The sequence below is a fragment of the Tupaia chinensis genome, unplaced genomic scaffold, assembly GCF_000334495.1.
Source record: "Tupaia chinensis unplaced genomic scaffold, TupChi_1.0 Scaffold000542_1, whole genome shotgun sequence".
Classification (NCBI taxonomy): domain Eukaryota; kingdom Metazoa; phylum Chordata; class Mammalia; order Scandentia; family Tupaiidae; genus Tupaia; species Tupaia belangeri.
In genome coordinates this window covers 3,142,563-3,164,036 of record NW_006160055.1, presented here as the reverse complement: position 1 = coordinate 3,164,036, position 21,474 = coordinate 3,142,563, and the positions used below count along the sequence as shown (strand labels likewise).

General features: G+C 39.9%; 1 long non-coding RNA gene across 1 annotated transcript in view; it reads left to right on the top strand.

Annotated features, from left to right (window-relative positions):
- Positions 1-13,457, top strand: part of LOC106735838 (uncharacterized) — a 57,235-nt gene extending 43,778 nt beyond the window's left edge. The window contains exons 2-3 of the long non-coding RNA XR_001371047.1: positions 7,886-7,982; positions 13,377-13,457. This is a non-coding gene — a long non-coding RNA (uncharacterized LOC106735838). The remainder of the gene's footprint in view (positions 1-7,885; positions 7,983-13,376) is intronic.
- The last annotated feature ends 8,017 nt before the right edge of the window (positions 13,458-21,474 follow it).

Genomic DNA, 21,474 nt, shown 5'->3' with positions numbered 1-21,474 from the left:
CTAATAACAAAAATAGCTGAGCCTGAGTAATTTAAGAGAATTGAGATTTATTTAGCTCGTGGTTTTGGAGGTCCACAGTCAAGGAGCTGCATCTGGTGAGGGTCTTCTGGCTGATGGATACAATAACAGAGGGTGAGACACAGCAAGTGAAGATCAGAGGATTCTGTGTCTGTGTGTCTCTGTCTCATTCTCTCCTTATAAACCCACCAGGTCTCAATCATGGGGTCCCATCTTTATCGTACTTTCCAAGGTTCTACTTCTCAATGCCATCCAATTGTTTCCCCTTCACACTACAACCAAATTCCTACACATTAATTTTGGAGGTCACATTCAAACCATAGCGAGGTGTAAATGGTCACATCAGTCACAGTGAAAGCAAAAAGCCTCTTGAGCTCGACACTTCCTGTGCCAGAAGGCCAAAACTTCTGAAGGAAAAGATGTGAATTTGCCATCCAACCTATGAATCTGTATTCTATAGCACTTTCAAGAAACCAAGTTTCTACTCCCTTATCTGAATTGTTAAATGCATATCACACATCTCATGAATACAACATAAAAAGGAAATTATTATAACATTTCACACCAACAAGATTTAAGTCGTTTTCCTGAGACCTCCCAAGGGCCATCTCAATCAATTTTAGGTTTTATCAGTAACACAGTAGCAACCATCAGAACTTTCTCTTTGTTGCTGTTTGTAAAATCAGTTTTACTCCGGAGGTTTGACCATTTCAGTCTGACTATGCAAAGAAAGGATAAGGAAAATTGATTCCATTGCAAAAAGTCTCCCTGAAGGTCTAAATAATTCATATCAGTCTCAACCTTCAGACATTATCTCAAGCAGTAAGCATATTCTGAAAGGCTCCAAGCTTCCAGCATATCCCGTTGTCAAACAAAGCCACATCCACTTCCTCATTCATTGGCTGGCCTTTCTTCTGAAGGGTCAAGTGTCTATGTCCACTCATCTCTTTGCTCTTAGAGAGCTAATATCAAAACTTTAAAAAGAGAGTCTGCTTTTCAACTTAGTGATACTTTAAGTATCCTAGCAGAGCCTCTCGTTCTGGATCACATTACTACAGTCTATCTTGCAGACCTAGGCCAGTGGTTATCACTGGTGGTATATTAAAATAATATAGAGAACTTTCTAAAATTTCCCTTGTTTGAGTTCCACTCCTAGATATTCTTATTCATTGGTTGAGTGTTGGACACAGGCAAAATTATTTTTTCACGTGTTTCCAGGTGATTTTAAAGTATAGCCAGTGTTGAGAGCCACTGCCTTAGAGAACAAACAATGAGCACTCAACAGATAGTACCTACTGGCTTCCTCCTGGGACTTGGTGTTGGCTTACAGGGCAGATGAGCAGATAGGAGAAGGAAGATGGCTAATATGCAGTTCCGATAAACTAGTAGTCTAACAGATTGGCACACCCATGCACAAACCTCCTAGGTTAACCCAAGTGTGTCTTAGGTATTAATAACAAAGATCTTCAGTAGTTTTTTCATTAGCATGAAGATACAAGAAATATCACACTTCGTCATTTTCTAAGACATCATGCCCTTGGCTCACCCTCTGCCAGAATGGGTGGAGAATTCTGTCTTTTGTTTTGTTTTCATAGAAACCTACCCTACCTCTCTCTCCCTATATTTTCTAAACTATATCCATTACCATAATCCTGAAGGATTATTTAGCCCAAGAGAACTGAGAAAGGGTCCTTTTTCCTCTCACCCACTCCATGTGATCACTACCATACTGCTACTGCTGAGTGCTGCTCCTTTCTGCAGGCCAGACCTTATCGCCCCACCAGAATGGCAGGCAAGCTCTTCACCACTGTCCTTCTGGCATCTTCTGGTCCAACATGGAGTTGTTATTGTCTTTTCTGAGATCCTGCAAATTCTAGGGCACTACCTTTAAAAAGGATCCCAGTTTCTGCTTCCTAAAGTAACTGTAAAATCTTCTCATCTTCCTGTTTCCAACAATAAGCACTTCACCAAAAGGCTATACTTCCTCTTCTTCCTCTCTTCAGAATTGCCATGAAATAGGCAATGATTTAGCTTTACTCCTTTCACTACACCCTCTGGAAATTATTAAATATATATAGTGAGTAGACATCACTAGAGCCAATCCTTATAAAGAAAGAATGTGTCAACCTAAAGGCAATGCCAGCATAGAAAATCTAGGTGCTAAGAAGCAGGTCTAGCAATGTGACTGGCTGCATCAAGCAAAGAGACAGACTCTGGATCAAGGGCCCTGGGTGTGCTTTCCTCTAGAGAAGACTCAGCTAAGAGGCAGGTGTATTTTATAAGGTGTCCCCATGGGCCAGAAGAAATCTCACTTAAGACAGTTCCATTTACCAAGGGACCAAGGTTTACTCATTCAGCACCTCAGATCTCATGATAAGGAGAAAGTGATGATGGTTTTAGAAGGAGATACACCAGAGACAGAGATGAAAATATTCTGGTCTCTAGAAATGCATGATTTCTTATAGGTTAATAAACCAGTGAGAACATGGGCTTAATTATGCAAGTCCATCTGCAAGTCTAATCTTTTCTGAGTGTTCTAATGTATTGTTTCTTGCAAGAATCAGGCTAAACAACCTTCGGAGGTGTTTTATAGTCAACCACTTGGGCTTTCCCTGGAATTGCCACCTATGCTCCCCAGTGTCTACAGGATAATTATCCATGGTATCACTTTAGGTTTTATCTTCTCCTTAGAATTTCCTTTTTTCTTTTCTCTCTTTTTTATTTTTTTTTTTTAGAGAGAGAGTTTTGCTATAGGGCATGTGCACTCTCCAGAAAGACAGAGCGAGACAGAGAGACAGGAAAAGAGAAATCACCCCCCAGGGGGGATGGCCATGCTTCAATCCCTTCTCCTCCATTCTCCTTTCGGGATCTTGGGCATGCATGCACACACACCCAGTGTGAATTTAAGCCCCCAGGTCTAGGACTCGAACAGCGGTTGACTATATGGGAGTCCAGTGACATAGCCATTATGCTAACTACTGGCCCTGTCCTCCTTAGAATTTCTGAGCGGGCAAAAGGGAACCTGGGACATGCCAGCAACAACTTGAAAGTACAGAAAATGACAAATCTACTTCTACATCAGAAGCACTCAGATGTTGGCCCCGATGGTATGCAGTAACCCTGAGAATCCTGGATACCTTGCACTGCCACCTAGGGAAGTCTTAAGTCTGTCCATATCCTTCAGGGCCTCGCACGTGGCAGGTGTTCCATACTGTTAGATATCATGTATGCTCTTTCTCTAAGTTAGTATCTCAGGTTTTAAAACAGCTCAGCATGGAACCAACAGATGGCAAAATGCTTACATTGCTGGACTCCCATATGGTCGACTGTGGTTTGAGTCCCAGAACCAGCAACTTAAAACTCACATTGAGTGCATGTGCGTGCATGCCCAAAATCCCGAGAGGAGAATGGAGGAGAAGGGATTGTGGTGTGGTCCTTCTTCCTGGGGTGTGATTTCTCACTTTCCATTGGTCTCTTTCTGTCACTCTATGGCAAAATCTCTCTTAAAAAATAATTAAAAATAAAACAGCTCAGCAGTATTGATATGCAAAAGTAATACTAATGGATAAATGGATCCACATAAAACACCCATTCATAGCTAATGCCCTAGGCATCAGAATCTTTGCATTATGTATTTTGGGACCTGCATTAACTGACAAAGGAAGTTCACCTGCAAAGCAATGTTTGACGCATTGGACAAGGAATGTTTCAGAAGAAACCTAAATGCTAAAATCCAGTCTTTAAGAACTGCTCAAGACTTGGTCTGTAGTTCCAAAGTTTAGCTTAGTTCCATGACTGACTCTCCTACTTATGTCTACCACATCTGGTCCTTCATCTATGATTTCATTTTTATCAGCAATATAAACTTTCTAACCCAAATGACTTTGAGAAAAACATTGACTTTTGTCATCAAACTTTTTTACAAAAAAAATTTTAAACTACAAAATTCATACTTCTGTACATTAAAGAATAAGGTGAACTTATCCTCTGCTATTTTGCTACAAAGAAAAGAAATTTTACACCTAGAAGATGAATATATACACATGCTAACTACTGTTTGAGACACCTTGGTGTACACTTGCTCCATGTCATCTCATTTAGTCTTTTTGATATTTCATAGTCACATGAACTCTCTAAGAATTCATCATGCCAATTTTCAAATGAAAAAACTGAGGATTTAGGACATTTAGGTACTTGGATAGCTCATCACTGAGAAACACAAAACTTAAAGCTGGATGCCTATGGCTTTAAGATTGTGATCTGCTTTTTTGTAGGCTCACAGAAAATATAACAATTATGTAGTCAAAATTCCTGAGTAGTGGGAATATATTTCACCTATATTAGTCCTTAAGGAACAAAAACAAATAGATTATCACCTTGTTTCCAATAAAAGATCACAGGTCTGTGGATAAGTTTATCTGATGTTGAACGCTTTACGCTATGTGGGATGGAACAGGGCATTGTACAAGTAAAGGACATCAGAAAACTGGGTAGGTGATTGGTGGGGACAATAGGTAGAAAGAAAGGGATGTAGAGTGATTGAATGTATTAAAAATAATAAATAAAAATAAATACTTTTTAAAAAGAGAGAACATTGCAAGACAGCAGATACAGAATAGTTTGAAAAGCTGTACATCTGTGTTTATTGTATTATTCACAATTGCTAAGACATGGAATCAACCTAAATGCCCAAGAACTGCTACTGGATATAAAAAATGTGGCACACTATGGAATACTACTCAGCTATAAGAACAATAAGACTCTGTCATCTGCTACAAAGTGGATGAATATAGGAGACTTACTGCTGAGTGAAGCAAGTCAAACTGTGAAAGACAAGCACTGTATATCCCCCACTCAGTATATACCAAACATCTGCACTCTGTGGCAGAAAATGAAAGAAAGATTCAAAGATATAAAAGTAGGGAGGACAGTGTAGATATCTGAGAATGTATGGAAGGAGAATGGGGAGTAGAGGGTCAGTAGCAGGGAATCTGGGAAGAAATATTTAGCAGATATAAGAACATAGGTTTTCTGTTGAAAATTATGTATTTGATAATATCTTGATTTGATTGCCACATACTATATGCATACTTTCAAAAACCATATTTGGTACTATAGAGATTTACAATGATTAAATGTAAATAAGAAATATATTTTAAAAGTTGTGCTTTTGTTTTCTCTGAACTTGCCCTACTCTTTCAGTAACTATACTGTTCAAATGCCACAGGTAGAACTGTTCAGGTACATGGACATCTTGTCTAGTAAAATGTTGGAAACAGGTGTTTTGAAAGCCTGTCTGGATTCTATTTACTGGAGAAACAGTGAATGGAAGAAAAATTAAGATAACCTCAGGCTCTATTATGGGAATATAGCCAAAGAACAAGCATTTATTAGTTATCTATGACTGAGGAAAAAAAATTATGAAATACCTTAAGATAATAATTATTACCCCAGGATTTCTGTGGATCAGAAATTCAGGCAAGATTAAGCTGCATTCTTTGCTTCAGGAGACCCATAGGCTACATACAGGAACACAGTCATCTCAAGACTCTACAGACAGAGAAGGATCTCAAGCCCGCCTGCGTGGCTGTTAGCAAGATAAAGTTCCTATCATGCTGTTGGGCTGAGGGCCTGTTTTTTGCTGGTTGTTGCTGGAGGCTTCTTCAGTTCTTTGTCACATGGGGCTTTACGTAAGGGAGCTCACAACATGGCAGCCTACTTCTTCAGGGCAAGCAAACAAAAACTAGGATGGGAGAGTTCATGAGCAAACTGAAATGAAAAATGAGTTTTGTAACCTGTAATGGTTAGTTTTATGTGTCTCCCTATTTGCCCAGAGGATGCCCTGAAATTTGGTTAAACATTCTGGGTGTTTCCATGAAGGTGTTTTTGGATGAGATTAATATTTAAAGTGGTAGACTAACTAAAGCAGATTTTGTCCTCTATAATGTGAGTGAACCTCATCTAATCAGTTGATGGCCTAAAAGAACAAAATGGCTGACTTTTAAGGCAAAATAAGAAGGGATTCCTCCTGTTTGAATGTCTTTCAACTTAGACATCAGCTTTTTCCTTCCTTTGATCTCAAACTGACACATTTGCTCATCTTGGATCTTGAACCTGCCAGTCTTTGGGTGGGAGTTACACCATTGACTCTCTTGGGTCTTCAGCTTACTGACTCATCCTGCAGATCTTGGGATGTGCCCACCTCTAAAACAATGTAGACCAATTAATTCATACAAAAATCTCTACATGAAAGGTATAAATATAGATACAGCTATATGAAGGGTCTTTAATTCATGGAAAATATGTATAATAAAAAACTATATATGGATTTCAAAAAATTTTGCAGAAAAATAATCTCATATTTTAATTTAATTTTTCTACTACTTGATATATTTTCACAGGAATATAGATATATAGATGGGTTCTGGCTCCCTGGAATGCCCTGGTCAACACATAACCTAATCTTGGATGGGACATCCTATCACTTTTGCCACTGATTATTTGTAAGAAGTGAGTCACTAGGTTCGGCGCACACAGAAGAGATGGTTACACAGGGTCTGGAGACCAAGAGGTGGGAGCATTGCAAACCATCTTAGAAATCTTACTATCATAGTGCATCATCTGCCAAGTTAAGAAGGAGATGGAGATAGTGGAGGTGTATGGAGGTAACAGCTTGACTTTCTCTGACTGGTTAGAGATTTGCAACCCGAACTTACAGTTTCATAGTAAAACAAAAGCATGAACATAGTCAGAATCTGCATTTGGCAGAGAGTCAGAATTTGTTAAAACAGGACCCTAGGATAATTTGGTTAGTCTCAGAACCAGTGATCCATGGATTGCAGAAAAAGGCCGGAACTTGGATTCAGAGCAAGCAGTTGGATTCAGGCCTCCACAGAGCCTCTGGCACCCTGGATAAACCTTAGTCAACCTAGACTAGTACTCCAGATTTGGTCTCTAGAATAACAATACCTTTTTCAAAGACATGCTGGAAACATTGAACTAAACCCTCATTTCCTTCAGAATGTTCTCCTGAAAGCTAATTTTAGAGGATATGGATACATAGGAGAAAGGATCACTGCCCATTAGGTTTGGGAACTGCTGGGTTAAGTAGAGTTAAATCTTTGTCTTGCACCTCGTTAGAGTCAGTAATGAGACACTGAACGTTCCAGGCCTAGAAAGGAAGTATTCAGCAATGTTAACCAAACATACTTGGCACAGCACTTTTTCCACAAGAATTTCATGGGCTTTGTACTAAATAATGAATTAGATAACACAAATACAAATGCCTGCCAAACCACCCGCATGCAATCAGTGTGTGTCGACTCTGAATCGGATTATAACACAGTAGTCATGGCAGCAAGCCACACTGGGACAGGCCAGGACCTAAATCACAGATGGTCTAGCATTTGGGTAACAGAATAAATCTCCCACTACTAGATGTCCCTGTCCTATAGATAAATATTACAATGCAGCACTCAGATAGACTATATTATGGAGGCCATCAGGCCAGATCACGCTCCTCGAGAATGAAAAGGGTTTCTCCTGAAAAGAGAGGCTAGACTCAGAGTTACTCATCTAAGGAAGAGTTAGAAAAATGGCATTTAAAGTCAGGCCTTCATCAAATTCTAAAGATAACTCCTAGCCTTTTTTCAGATCTCCCTCTAAACTTTGAGTCAGCTCAGTTTGTTTTGGAACAATCCTTCTAAAAGGCTTAAAGATGGCTTTTGACATATGAACTCAACCCCGAGAAGAGCAAGGAAACATCCTGGCAAGATATTTCAAGCCGAAGGCAAACAAGGTTTCATATAAAGAGTATATTTTTAGTTGTGTGTTCCTCTTTCACTTGATATTTTTGTTTATAATCTAGCCTTCTGCAAGAAGAAAGGAAGTACATGCTGGGCTGGCGTGGTGGGAGAGGCATGATACATGAGGCCGGTACAACCATGTCCGATATGAAACTTGAGGTGAGTCTTTAGTTCACACCCCTGGCTCTTTCTTGGGGACTGGTTCTGATTCATTGAAGTAAGTCCCAGTGGTCATGTTTTTACTTGGTGACATGAACAAGGGCAGATCTATTCAAGGGTGAATGCCTAAATGAGACTAGGCTAATCAGATTGCCCCTCGAGAATATGGAGATTTGTATCAGCAGAAACAGCTACTGAGAGTGATGGAGTTGAGCCAGAAAGTGTTTCAAAGTATGCAGATACTCCGACATAAGTCCCTACATTAGTTCCCAACTTCTTATCCTTCCAGAACTAGGCTTTTAAACTCAGATCCCTTTCTTTTTTTTTAATTTTTGTTAATTTATTTATTTTATATACTTCACTGAATATCATCACAGCATACAAAATGCAATTTTCCAGCCAGAATACACTGTAATGTGGCTTAATCATACATGTTATCATCAACAAATAATTTCCCATTTCTAGTTTCTTGTGTATATATATATATAAGTAAGTTCAGCTGATACATACATATCTCTGAACAAAAGTTGACCCTAGGCAGGGAACCAGCAGTTAGCGTAATGGCTATGTCGCTGGACTCCCACGTAGTTGAACGTGGTTCGTGTCCCGGACCCGGTGGCTTAAAACTCCCGCCGGGTGCGTGTGCGTGCGTGCCCAAGATCCCGAGAGGAGAATGGAGGAGAAGGGATTGCAGCATGACTATCCCCCCTGGGGGGGTGATTTCTCGCTTTCTGTCTCTATGTCTCTCTCTGTCTGTCTGGCGAGCGCACGCGCCCTATAGTGAAAAATCTCTCCAAAAAAAAAAAAGAAAAAGTTGACTCTAGGCAGGAAACTCAGTGGGTAGAATGAATATACTATAAAATAGCACATAGCTGAGGCTATATAGCTTGCTGTGGTTACTAAATAAATATTTTTAAATACTTTTTTTTATTTCAAGAGAGGCAGTTTTAACTTTAATAAATCAAAATTTTAAAAATGTTAAGAGAATTTTGCTTAATATTTATAGCCAGGAAACAGATTAGGATTCTGTTAGAATAGTAGATACATGGACCTGTCCACAACTCGAGAGAAGACAAAACTCCTTAACACTGGAAAACAAACCATAGAAGGTCAGTAATGTTTAGTCAAAAGTCAAAATTCTATTTCACCAGTTCAAACTCATGTAGTTTATCTTCTGTTTTGGTCCGATCTTTCTGTTTAAATTCTGGAAGATAACATTCAACTCTGGACTTGTCCCTACCATTAAGCTGGCCATTTTCTTAGTTGTTTTAGATCTCTTATTTCTGTGTGCCTGACTTCAGTTTTCCTGGGATAGCACTCCCTTCAGAATTTCTTGGAGAGCTGGTCTAGTGTTGGTAAATTCTTTCAAGTTTTGTTTATCTGACAATGTTCTTGTCTTCTCTTCCCATATGAAGGATAATCTTGCCAGATATAGTATTCTTGGTTGAAATTGTTTTTCACTCAACACTTTGAATATATTTTTCCATTCTTTCCTCATTTGCATTGTTTCCAATGAGAGGTCCGCCGTTAGCCTGATAGGATATCTTTTGTAGGTAACTTGACATTTCTCTCTTGCCAGCCTGAGAATCTTATCTCTGTGGTTTTGGTTATTCTGGCTATAATGTGTCTTGGAAAAGATCTTCTTGGGTTGATCCTATTTAGGGTCTTTTGTATTTCATGATTCTGGATCTTTGAATGCCTCTCTAAGTTTGGGAAGTTTTCTTCCAGGATTTCATGGAATATGTTGTCAATGCCCTTATTAGTCTCTTCACCTTCTAGGATACCAATTATCTGGATGTTTGGACGTTTAATGATATCTAGTATTTCTCGTATATTATTCTCATTTCTGGGGCTATTTTCTCAGTCTTCATGGTGGATTTTATTAGTCCAGCGATTCCATCTTCTACATCTGAGATTCAATTTTCTGTATGATATAGTCGGCTTTTAATGCTTTCAAAGGAGGTTTTGACGTCCTGTATTATAACCTTCATCTCCAGCAGTTCCATGTGATTCTTTTTTATAGTGCGTATTTCTTCTTTCAGCTCTTGCAAGAACTTCCTCACCTCCTAGAACTCATCGGCTTTTTTCTTCTGGTGTTCATTGTCTCTCTTCTCTTTCATCTCTGTTAGTTTTGTCACTATGAATACTCTAAATTCTTTATCAGACATTTCCATGAGCTCCATTGTATTGTCTGTGAATGAAGAAAAGTTATTCTTTTCCCTTGGGGGTGAGGTATTTTCTTGGTTTCACATATTTCTTGTGCCCCCACACTGATTTCTAGTCATCTGATGGGTTATGTGTTTCTTCCTAATTTCTAGAAGATCAATCTGAGTGATCAGAGGTGCATAGGAAGATGTGATCTGAAAATTCTTTGGCATTGCATTTTTCTCCAGGGGCTCTACCAAGGTAAATTCTCAGCAGAACATCTTCATTGCTCTTATCTCTGAAATCACTAGATCTTCAGATCTCTTTCTAATAAATTTTTCATTTTACTAAGGCTGTAAAAAAATCTGTTTCTCCCCTTTAATCAAATGAATCTTAATACATATATGGTGACAGCTGTCATTCTTTTCTGAGTGATTACCTAAGAAGAAGGTCAATGATGACAGTAGGTGGTGTGATGGTTAAGGCACTGGACTCTCAAATGGCCCACTGCAGTTCAAGTCCCTGACCTGACAGCTTGCTTTCTCACTTTCCCTCTCCCTCTCTTTCTCTGTCTCTCTCTCCAGTGGGCACACATGCCCAATAGCAAATTAAAATAATAACAATGATAAAATTAAATAATTATTTTAAAATAAATAAATAAATTAGTAGTAGTAGAGTTGAAAACCCTCCTTGGGTGTAGCTTTATCCTACAGGAGAGAATATAAGTGAGACAGGAATAGGCTTATCACATGATCAGGGTAGAATTTCCCCCCAGTCAGAGTCTGGGAGTAATTACCCTCAAGGAGGCAGAACCCATATTAGACAAGCAAGGAGAGAGCAAAACACAAAGTGTTAGCAGGTAGCCTTAGGGAACAGTCAGAAAGACATCTGTAAACCGTTTAGCTAAACAGCTAAAGTTCAAAGGAATGCCCTCAGGCTTAGACAAACTGAAACCCAGGGCAGGGATACCAGTCCAAGGTGACAAGATAATGACCTATTTGGGTCATGGGTCATAGTAGAAGCCCAGTTTCCAGAACCAGAGCAGGGCCACTCATTGATACATGACCTGCATTTCTGAACCCTTTAATTTTCCAGCTAAGGACTGGTCTGGTCTCAAAGTCTGGAGCAGGGCTGAGGGTGCAGGTAAGGCCAAGTACAAGCAAGCTGGGAACTGGGAACAGAGAGTTCAGTGCCTACACTGTAGTCTTCCACCACCTTCACAGTGATATAGCCCTGAGAATCTCTGCTCAGCCCCTGAGCTGCCAAGCAGAAAGTACCGCAGAAAAGGATGAAGTAAGTCAAGGGGAAGGGAGTCATTGTCACCAGCCTGGTGGACTGGTCATGCTGGAAGCAGCATGTAGGGGTGGAGAAGTGGAAGAGCAGCATCTGTTTGTTTATTTCCTCATGGTAACTAACAAACCTAGCCAAATGCAGATACACTGAAGTGCACAAAAACTTTCTTAACTTCCTGACTCAGAAATGTTACTAAATATATAGATCCGATGTAGGCAGAATCCCAAGTCCCATCTAACAATCTTCAAACACTGCTTCCCCTGTGCCTTTTTATGTAGAAGTATCTACCAAAGGTCACCAGGATGTACTTGCCTTTTTGCTCCATATTTTCAAAACTTGTCCACATGGAACCCCAATATTTACCTTCTTGTGTTTCCTAACCTCAAAGGAGGCAGGCACACTGGAGACATCTGGTCAAAATTCATGGTTGATTGATTGATTCATATCCTACTTTATACTTCTCTTAGTACCCTCTCCCACCCATTCCTGAGACCGAATGTGACTGGAGGTCCCTCAAAATAGAAAATAAAGCTACAGCCTGTATGGAATCCATGCTTCTGATGGGTTGAGACCAATGTCTAGTAAAGAGAACATAGATGGGTTAATCCATCTAGGACAGGAAGGGCAGGATTAACCATGCATTCTAAAATAGATTTTCAAGGGTCTTTAGAAAATATCTGGTTCTAGCATACAACATCTGAGGAGATTGGTTTATTTAGCAGTGGCCAAAAGATAAGACAATTCTTAACGAAATTTCCATGAGACCCCAGGATTATGTTTATCAACATGTTCATTTTTAGATTTTAGCTGGGCTTGAAGAAACTCACTGGGGCCTGGTGGAGGGGATAAAGATAACTGTAAAATAAAGAAGATGCATTTCAGACCATATTGGGAGCTCAGTGAAAGTAAAGCTTAAAAGAATTTGTCACCAAACATCACAAGAAAATTAAACATTTCTCCCTTCTTCCTTTTTAAATCTACTTTTTTGAAGTATGGACTTCATAAACTCATTTTTGAAAAAATAATCTATATTTGGTAAAATTGTGAGCTGTCAGAAGAAACAGAAAATAAAATAAAAGTAAATGATGTTTTCTCCTCTTTTCACCTCCTACAAATTGTATTTTTTTGCTGAGGAAGGAGTAGGAGTAAAGCTACTAAACCACTGAAATGTGTACCTTCAAAGTTCTTAGGAGAGTGTATCTATGACTTCAACCATGGGCTTCCTCTTGTGAGACCCTTTAGAATACTACCTGATACATAGCGAGTACTCTCTAAGCATCTGCCGTTAGTAGTAGCATTTGCATTTGTGCTAGTAGCTGTATTTCTTTAAAGTTTTTTGCCATAGGGCACATGCGCTCACCATAGAGGAGAGAGACAGAGAGAAACAGTGAGGCAGTGAGAGGGAAATCAAGAAATCACTCCTCCAGGGGGATAGCAATACCACCACCCCTTCTCCTCTATTCTCTTCCTGGGATTTTGGGCATGCATGCACACATTCCCAGCATGATCTTCAAGCCACAAGGTCGGATTCAAACTGCAGCCAGCCACATGCAGGAGTCCAGCACCTTAACCCCTGCACCACCGGCTGGCCCTGAGTAATTATATTTTCAATGTAGAATTTCTTGTCCCTAACAAGCCAATTCTTGCCTTCTTTCATACTCTTGCCCTTATTATTATCCAGTTGCTTAGGACCTACAGAAATTTACCCCAAATATTTTAATTAAAGTCATTGTTTCTACAATCAATAAAGCTAAAAAGAAATCTTCCCTTTACATCTCTCTAGGAATGGTATCTTGAGGACTAAGCCCCCTTTCAATTATTAATACTAAGAATAAGAATATATATGCAGGCAGTCCTCACAGCTGCCCCTTCTTAAATCACATCCATCTGCTACTTGATGGTGCTGACAAACCTCTATATTTCACTTTTCACTTCATTGATTCCTTCATTCCACAGTTCCCCTGCTGATTCATTGGACTCAAAGCCAACATGTCAACTTTTTGCCTTACTGATTCAGGAACACCAATGGATGGAAAAAGAAGGTGAGCACTGGCTGTCCCAAGGCAGGAGACAAAGGAATGATTCATTCCTTACTATTCTTCTACTTTCAATGACATTTCCGTAGCAAAAGTTGAGACAATCTGCATGCAGCCAAAAGCATGTTTTTGAGCTTAGTTGATTCATGGGACCACAGGGACTCGACTCTATCCCATTTAGGATTGTCTGTTCTCAATAATCAAGGACTAAATCCAAACAACTGTGAAAGGTGCTGTTAACAAGGAAGGAAATGCAAAGAACACAATGCTATTCTGCAGCAGATTTTGAACCTATCAAACTTGATTCACTCCCTATAAGTAAAGGTTCCCCTTGCCTGTAAACGTAAATAAGAAAGGTCATTTTCCTATTATTTACAACAGCTTCAAGACTCCATTTATCAAATGAGCCAGTCCACAGCTCCCATCCCAGGAAATCCTCAAAGGTGGTGGTATTTTATGTGCTTTCCTGAGCCAGTTGATCTCTGCTTCTATGGGTTTAGGTCATCAATCTTCATTCTGTCCACAGGCCACTTAGGCCAACTGCCAGTTAACATTTGCTCTTCTAGAACCACTGACCTGCCTCCAGCAAAAGCAGCTATTTCCACACTGCTCTTGGTTGGAAAAGGAGGGAACAGAGAAATGAGCTCTTTCCCTCTTTCTTGCACATCTGATGTAGAAGTGACACTTCCTTTGCACAGTTGAGACCAAGCTGTGACTTCTGACAAGATTTAACTGAAGTTCCCAAGACAACAAAGAAATTGTGACCTTTCAACTCCCCAGGATGCTCCATGTGCCAGTAGCATTAACATCACCTTGCAGCTCCCCAGTAATGCAAAACTCAGGTCCCTTCCCAGCCCTCCTAAAACATAATCTGCATTTTGACAAGCTCCTCAGGCATCTGGATATTAAAATTTAAGAAACATAAATTTCAACACAAAGGAACTTTCATCTACATGCCCAATAGCTACCATTTGCTTCTTCAGATCCACTCTCTCCCTTTCTCTATCTTCTTTTCTGCCTAGGCTGTTGAACCTTTATTGATCCACATCAAATGGGTTTCTTTTCCCTCTGGCTTCTTTTTAGGTTTGGCCAATGAGAAGTGCTTAGCAGATTAGAGGATAGGAGGAAGATGAGGCTAGGTGGGCCTTAGGCTGGTTGTGTCCTTCTCCACTGTTAACTGCCTTGAGGAAAGCCACCCACTTCCTTGGTTTAAGACCTGAAGTCAAGGGTCCCAATTCCTTCCCCAGGAAATACCCCCTTTCGTGTTTGATGAGTAGAGTAAATATCCACTCTTGCCAACCACTTTTTTGAGTTTTCTCTCTAGTCCCAATAGAGCAATAACATTAAAACACAGTGGTTCAACATTTGTACATTTTACAACATCCCATTAGCCTTAGATGTTTTCTAAGTGAAAGCCACACAGTCTTCCTCTAATATGAGAGCGGCTCTACACAGCCTTTTAGCCTGCATAGCCATCTTAGCCTTCTAATAATATCCTGAGAAATAGTTCAAACAGGAATAAATGTGAAGTGATTTTCAACATTTGTGAAAAAAAGATAAAATTAAAGTATGAGCTTATTTTGGTGCAAAAAATTTTGAAATCCATGCATAGTTTGTTCATAATATACATTTTGCATGAACTTGTTGAAGACCCCCTCATACATTTCTACTTTTGTGCACCACATTTTTTAAAGTTATAGGAAGGCTTCTGATCTTGCCCACTTAACAGTCCTTCCCCTGTTAGGAGCCAGACTGCTCTTCCTGAATTATAAATGAGATTTTATCACCCTTTCACATTGAAGCCTTATGAAGATTAAATTTGTGGGCCAGCTGCAGAGGTTCAGCCACAACGAAATGCTCTGTGAGGTTGGACCCACATAGGGAGGTCCTAGGTTCACATCCAGAGGTCTTTCTGTACATACCATGCAATAAACTTCCTCTAAACTAACCTTCTCAAGCACTTCTTGGAGTAAATAACCTCAAGACTATGGTTTGTGTTTCAAATACAAATCAAATCTTTCCTTAGAGTTTGTTGTTTGTTTGCTTTAGAGCGCATGTGCTTGCCAGAGAGATAGAGAGACAGAGACAGTGAGAGATAAAGTGAGAAATCTCCCAGGGAGATGGTTACACTGAAATCACTTCTCCATTCTCCTCCCAAGATCTTTGGCACACATGCCTGGTGTGAGTTTCAAACCACCAGGTCCAAGACTTGAAACGTGGTCAGCTATGTGGGTGTCCAGCAATGTAACTGCTTCACCATCTACTGATCCCTAATCTTTTTTTTAAGTTTATTTATTTATTTCTTCCACAAGAGAGAGAAAGAGGAGAGAGAGTGAGAGAGAGTTATCCCTAATAAGGTCATCATGCTATAATCGATCCTGAGCTGACTGAGGTTAGTATAGAGAAAGTTTATTGGGGAGTGCCCTCATGATCAACTCTTGAGAAGAAAGTGAAGAAAGCACCATTGGACAGAGAGAAACTGGGCTACCATGCAGCTGTAACAAATCTTCAGCTGATCTCAAAGCTGGGATAACCATGTAGAGTCACTAATTAAAACAAAGGGAACTAAGCCTTTGCATCCCAAGCACTTCCAGTCATTTCATGTGGACTGCCCTTGGAAAGACAGCGTGACTTTGAACCACCAGGTTCTCTTCAGCCAAAGGCAATCCCAGAGGGATATGAACTTCCAGATGGCACTGCCCACAGTCTCAGCAGCTGGAAGAATGTGTGTTCCATTCCCAAAAGCAGTGATTTGAGAGTTGAGTCTGGTTGGCACAACAGCATCTGCTATATGTGGCCTATACAGCCTTGCAGGGTCTGGTCCTGTCTACCTCTAAAGTTTCATCTTATCCAACTCACCACCCACTGTACTCTGGTCACATTGGCCTCCATTCTGACTTCTCTGGGACTTTGTACTTCCTGTCCTCTTGCCTAGACTGCCTTCTCCTGGATCGTTTCTGGCTGATGTGTTCTGCTTTGGGTGTTAGACCAGAGATTACTGCCACAAAGATATCTTCTTTGACTACCTATCTCACATCTCTCTAGCTTGTACTGTTACATCACATTGCTTATTTTTTCACACAACTTTTAGCAAAATGGCATTATTTATTTGACTACTACTTTTTTTTTTTTTTTAGACTTTTGTCACAGGGCACTTGTGCTTGCTGGAGAGAAACAGAGAGAGGGAGAGTGAGAAATCACTTCCTGGAGGGAATGACCACACTGCAATGCTCCCTCCTCAAATCTCCTCTTGGGATTTTAGGCATGCACGCACATGCACCTGGCATGATTTTCAAGTTGTCAGGTTTGCAACTCAAACCACAGTTGGCCATGTGAGGGTCGAGCGCCTTAATCACTACACCACCTGCTGTCCCCTCAAATGTCTCTCAAAGGTAGGAGCTTTGTTGCTCTTCTTCATTCCTTTCCTCCAAAGCCTAGAACAGTGACTGAAACACAGCAGATGCTATGAATAATTGAATTAAGGAAACTGCATTCTAAATTGAAGTTGTTTTTACATTTTCACCTTATTGGAAGGATGGCTTCCTCTGACTTGAGAGCATTGTCTTTCTTCCTAATAAATTCCTACTTGGCTCAAATGTCAGTTTTTCTATAAAGCATTTTCATCTGATCATTTGAATCTCTTCCATCTTTAGCCTGTCACTCTCAGCTCTCCATGGCTAGCATGATGCTGAGCATGGAGGAGGCAGTCATAGCAGTGCATTTATTGAAAGCCAGCAATGTGCCCAGCATTGCTATGTGCACAGGACACACTGTGAACAAAACAGACAAAATCCTTGCCCTCATGACATTTATATTCTGATTGGGGGGACACAAACATAAACAAAATAAATAATTCAACTCTGTACTTTAGCAGGAAAGGAGGATAGAGAACACTAGGTGATATTGTAAAAGTTAAAGAATAGTGTAAAGAGACCTCATAGAAACCCAAAGGAAGTAAAGGAAAGAGCCCCAAGAATATCTGAGCGAGAAGACTTCTAAGCAGAGAGTAGAGAGTTGAAGGTTAGAGTGGCCTGCTTCTTTAAGGAGGATTAAGGAAACCCCTGGGACATGAGTGAAGTGAGTAAGAGACAGAGGAAGATGATAAGAGAATGGAGAGATGATGGAGGCCAAGTCATTGAAAGCCCACAAGTCATGCTTGGCAAGATGTGAGACACTGGAGGTTCTTTCTGAGCAGAAGAGTGACATAAATTGACTTAGATTTTGAAAGTAGGTTGTGTGTGCATGGTGACAGGTGGGGAACTAGGGGGAACCTCAGGGCCACTGCAGCCACCAGGTAAGAGATGATGGTCTTGGATAATGTCAGTGGAGGTTAGAGCAACAGTCAGTTTTGAGATATATGCTGAAGACAAAACCATAAAGATCTGTCCTTGGATTGAATGTGGAATGAGCCCAAGGGGTCAAGGACAACTCTGTATTTTCACATAGTATAAGTTATCATTTACCAAGATGGGTAAGACAGTGGGTGAGCAGGCTGGTGAAGAGGAGAGAGGAGAGCAGAAATCAGACATCTGCCAGAGTAAGTTTGAGATGCTCAAGGGAAGAAAAAGGAAAAGAAGGAAGGAAACCTGGGATCTAAATGCAGAAAAGACTTTTCTGAGAATGAGTAACAGCAGCAAATTATGTAATCAATCAATAAGCAACTTTATAAAAAGTGCTAAAAGCAGGAATTCAGTCACAATATTCAAGGTATGGAATTCACACATTCTTTTTTTTTTTTTTTGGAGAGATTTTTTTGCTATAGGGTGCATGCACTCGCCAGACAGACAGAGACATAGAGACAGAAAGCGAGAAATCACCCCCCAGGGGGGATGGTCACGCCGCGATCCCCTCTCCTCCATTCTCCTCTCGGGATCTTGGGCACGCACGCACACGCGCCCGGCGTGAGTTTTAAGTCACCGGGTCCAGGACGCAAACCGCGGTCGACCTCGTGGGAATCCAGCGACATAGCCATTACACTAACTGATGGTTCCCGAATTCATCAGTTGAAACACCTTTAAATTCTAGATGATGCATAGATTTTTATTACATTACATGATACCTACATTGGAAATATATTTGTGTAGGAAAAATTTTAAAAGCCAGCATGTGGCATGGTATTAAAAGCACTGGACTCCCACATGGTTGACCACTGTTCGAGTCCTGGACCTGGTGGCCTGCTTTCTCACTTTTCTCTCTCTCTTTCTTTCTCTCCCTCATAAGCACACATGCCCTATAGCAAATTTAAAAACAATAATAAAAAAAATTTAAATAAATAATTCTTTTTTTTAAAAGCCAACATTTAACAATCTATCTTCTCATTCTCTTCTTTAATCTTTTTCATTTTTGCTTCTTTCCTTTCTCTCTTTTTCTCCATTTTTAATTCTTTGCATTTCCTTTCAATCCCATAACCTTGCTGATGATCAAATTCATGAATCCTTGTTGGAGGAAATGATATTTTGACCTTCATCAAAATTAGCCAGTGAATGTGTGAAATGTCTGTGGATGTCAAGGTGTGGTGTTGCTGAGGTATTTTTAATACCATAGCTACAAGCCTTCTTAGGCAAATGTGTATTGCAATCCTTTTTGGTAAGAAGTAGGAGTAATAAATGGTAGGAATTAATACTACCAACATCAGCTTTGTTATCTGAGATATCTACACATTTTCCTATAAATAAAAAGGCACGGTCTTGGGACCAGCAGATGCCATAGTTGTTACATCGCTGGACTACCCTATGACTGACTACAGTTCAAGTCCCAGACAGGTGACCTGAAAATCATGAGCACGTGTTTGTGCATGCTCAAGACCCTGGGAGGAGAATGAAGAAGAAGGGATTATGGTGTGGCCATCCCCTCTGGGTGGTGATTTTGCCCTAAGGTAAAAACCTCTAAAAAAATGGCATGGTATATTCTGATAAACCGACACCTCTCATAAAGATGTAAACCGAAAGAGCAAAATCCAACAGATACAAAGTAGAATAAGTCAACTATTAAGTGCTGCTGATTCTTATTAGAAAAAATACTCTGAAATGCACATTTAGTTTCACTTTTAACAAAAACTTGATGGCCATCGTCAGTCTCATCTGAAATCATTTGTCCTAGCCAATCTAAGTGAAAGGAAACATTTTAGAGTTTAACATTACCTCTCAGACAGCTGGCCCACCCATGTGGTCTGCTGGCCAAGTCTGCCTCCCTTTAGCCACATAATCACATAAAGGATCCCTAGAGGCCCCACTCAGATGAGCCCAGAGAAAACAAAGAAGAGTGTCTCTGTCCTGGCAGACATAGGGCGGGTCACTTGACTCAAACAAGCCTATCAGGCTTTCCCATCTCTGGACCACTTCCTGTACTTTTAGATTTTTATCATTTTTATCCTAGTTCTCAGAGCTGCCTTGGAAAATCCATGGGAAACTCTCAGAAGCTACAGAAAAGGTAAGAAATGAAGAATCACAGTAGACACATTCAATATAGTTGTGAACTAGCTTCAATTTTTCAACATTTATTATAAATTCTCTCCTTCTAATGGAAATAAAATTGGTAAATCTAAGCACTAACACAGACATAAAGGGAGGAAAAGCCCAGCATTAATGAGAAGCAAAATTATTTATGAGAGTTCTAGATGCATATCTCATAATGCACACAATAAAAGAGTCTGACTAAAAAATTTAATGATAATAAAACTAGTCTTTCACCAACAAATGATCTATGGTTTAAAAGGTCAAAAACTAATTAAAACTACCAAAAAAAAATGAACTTAGTGATTTATTAGCAGTATACATATGACTTTGTTGTTATTGTTTTTATAGACATGGAAAGAAAATGCAGAGAAAGAAGTAGGACAGAACACCACACATTTCTGTAGACTATAACAGCTCATGTTTAATTAAGAAAAATAAAGAAAATATCACGGAAGATGTGAACCCTGTACAAGGTCTGGGCTCTCATCTAATTTAAATGTTTATGGGGTCAGCAGGTGGTGGAATGGTAAAGGCTCTGGACTCTCAAATGGCCCACTGCAGTTCAAGTCCCAGATCTGGCAGCTTGCTTTCTCACTTCCCTTCTCTCTCTCTCTCTCTCTCTCTCTCTCTCTCTCTCTCGTGAGTTTAAAAATAATCATAATAAATACAATTAAATAGCTTTAAAACAATGTTGGGACCAGCAGTTAATGTGATGGCTATGTCACTGGACTCCCATGTAGTCAACTACGGTTCTCAAGTTCCGGACTCAGTGGCTTAAACTCACGCCAGGCGCATGTGCGTGCGTGCCCAAGATCCCGAGAGGAGAAGGGATTTCAGTGTGACCATCCTCCTGGTGGGTTGATTTCTCGCTTTCTGCCTCTCTGTCTCTCTCTATCTTTCTGGCGAGTGCACATGCCCTACAGCGAAAACCTCTCAAAAAAAAAAAAATGTTTAAGGGGGTAAGTCAGATTGACTGAGGCAAAGATTAGAAAGAAATATAAGCTATAGTACAGAATGGAATATGAGAATAGAGATACACAAAAGGAAAACAGATGGGACAGTGTTTAATCCTCATGAACTCGGTAACAGTAAGCTGAGTGAGAGAATGAAGATGGTTGAACCAGATGTGAGCAGGGGAAGAGAGTCTGCAGAGAGGAAAGTCTGGGGAAACCATGGAGAGGGATAAGTAAGGAACTTGGAAGATTATCAGTAATTATCGTCAGGTGGCAGGTCCCAAGCTATAGAATGAAAAGGAATAAAAGTCTTACTTAGTAAGCCTTAGAGTTAGATTTCAATGATAAAATATTAAAATCTCATTCACATGTGTGGATTTGCATTGAACTATCCCATTTATATTATATTAACAGTTGCAAATGTTGAACGGTATGCCAAATATGGCCAGCCTATAGGTGTTATGTGTCCTGCATAGTGATTTTATATTTTTCTATGGGTTTTTTTTGCCAACATTTAAATATCGGCACCATTTTCTTTTCAAAAATGACAGATTCCCAGCTTCTCTTGAAAAATTAAAAAATGTGCCAACACTAAGATCATTTGCCCAGT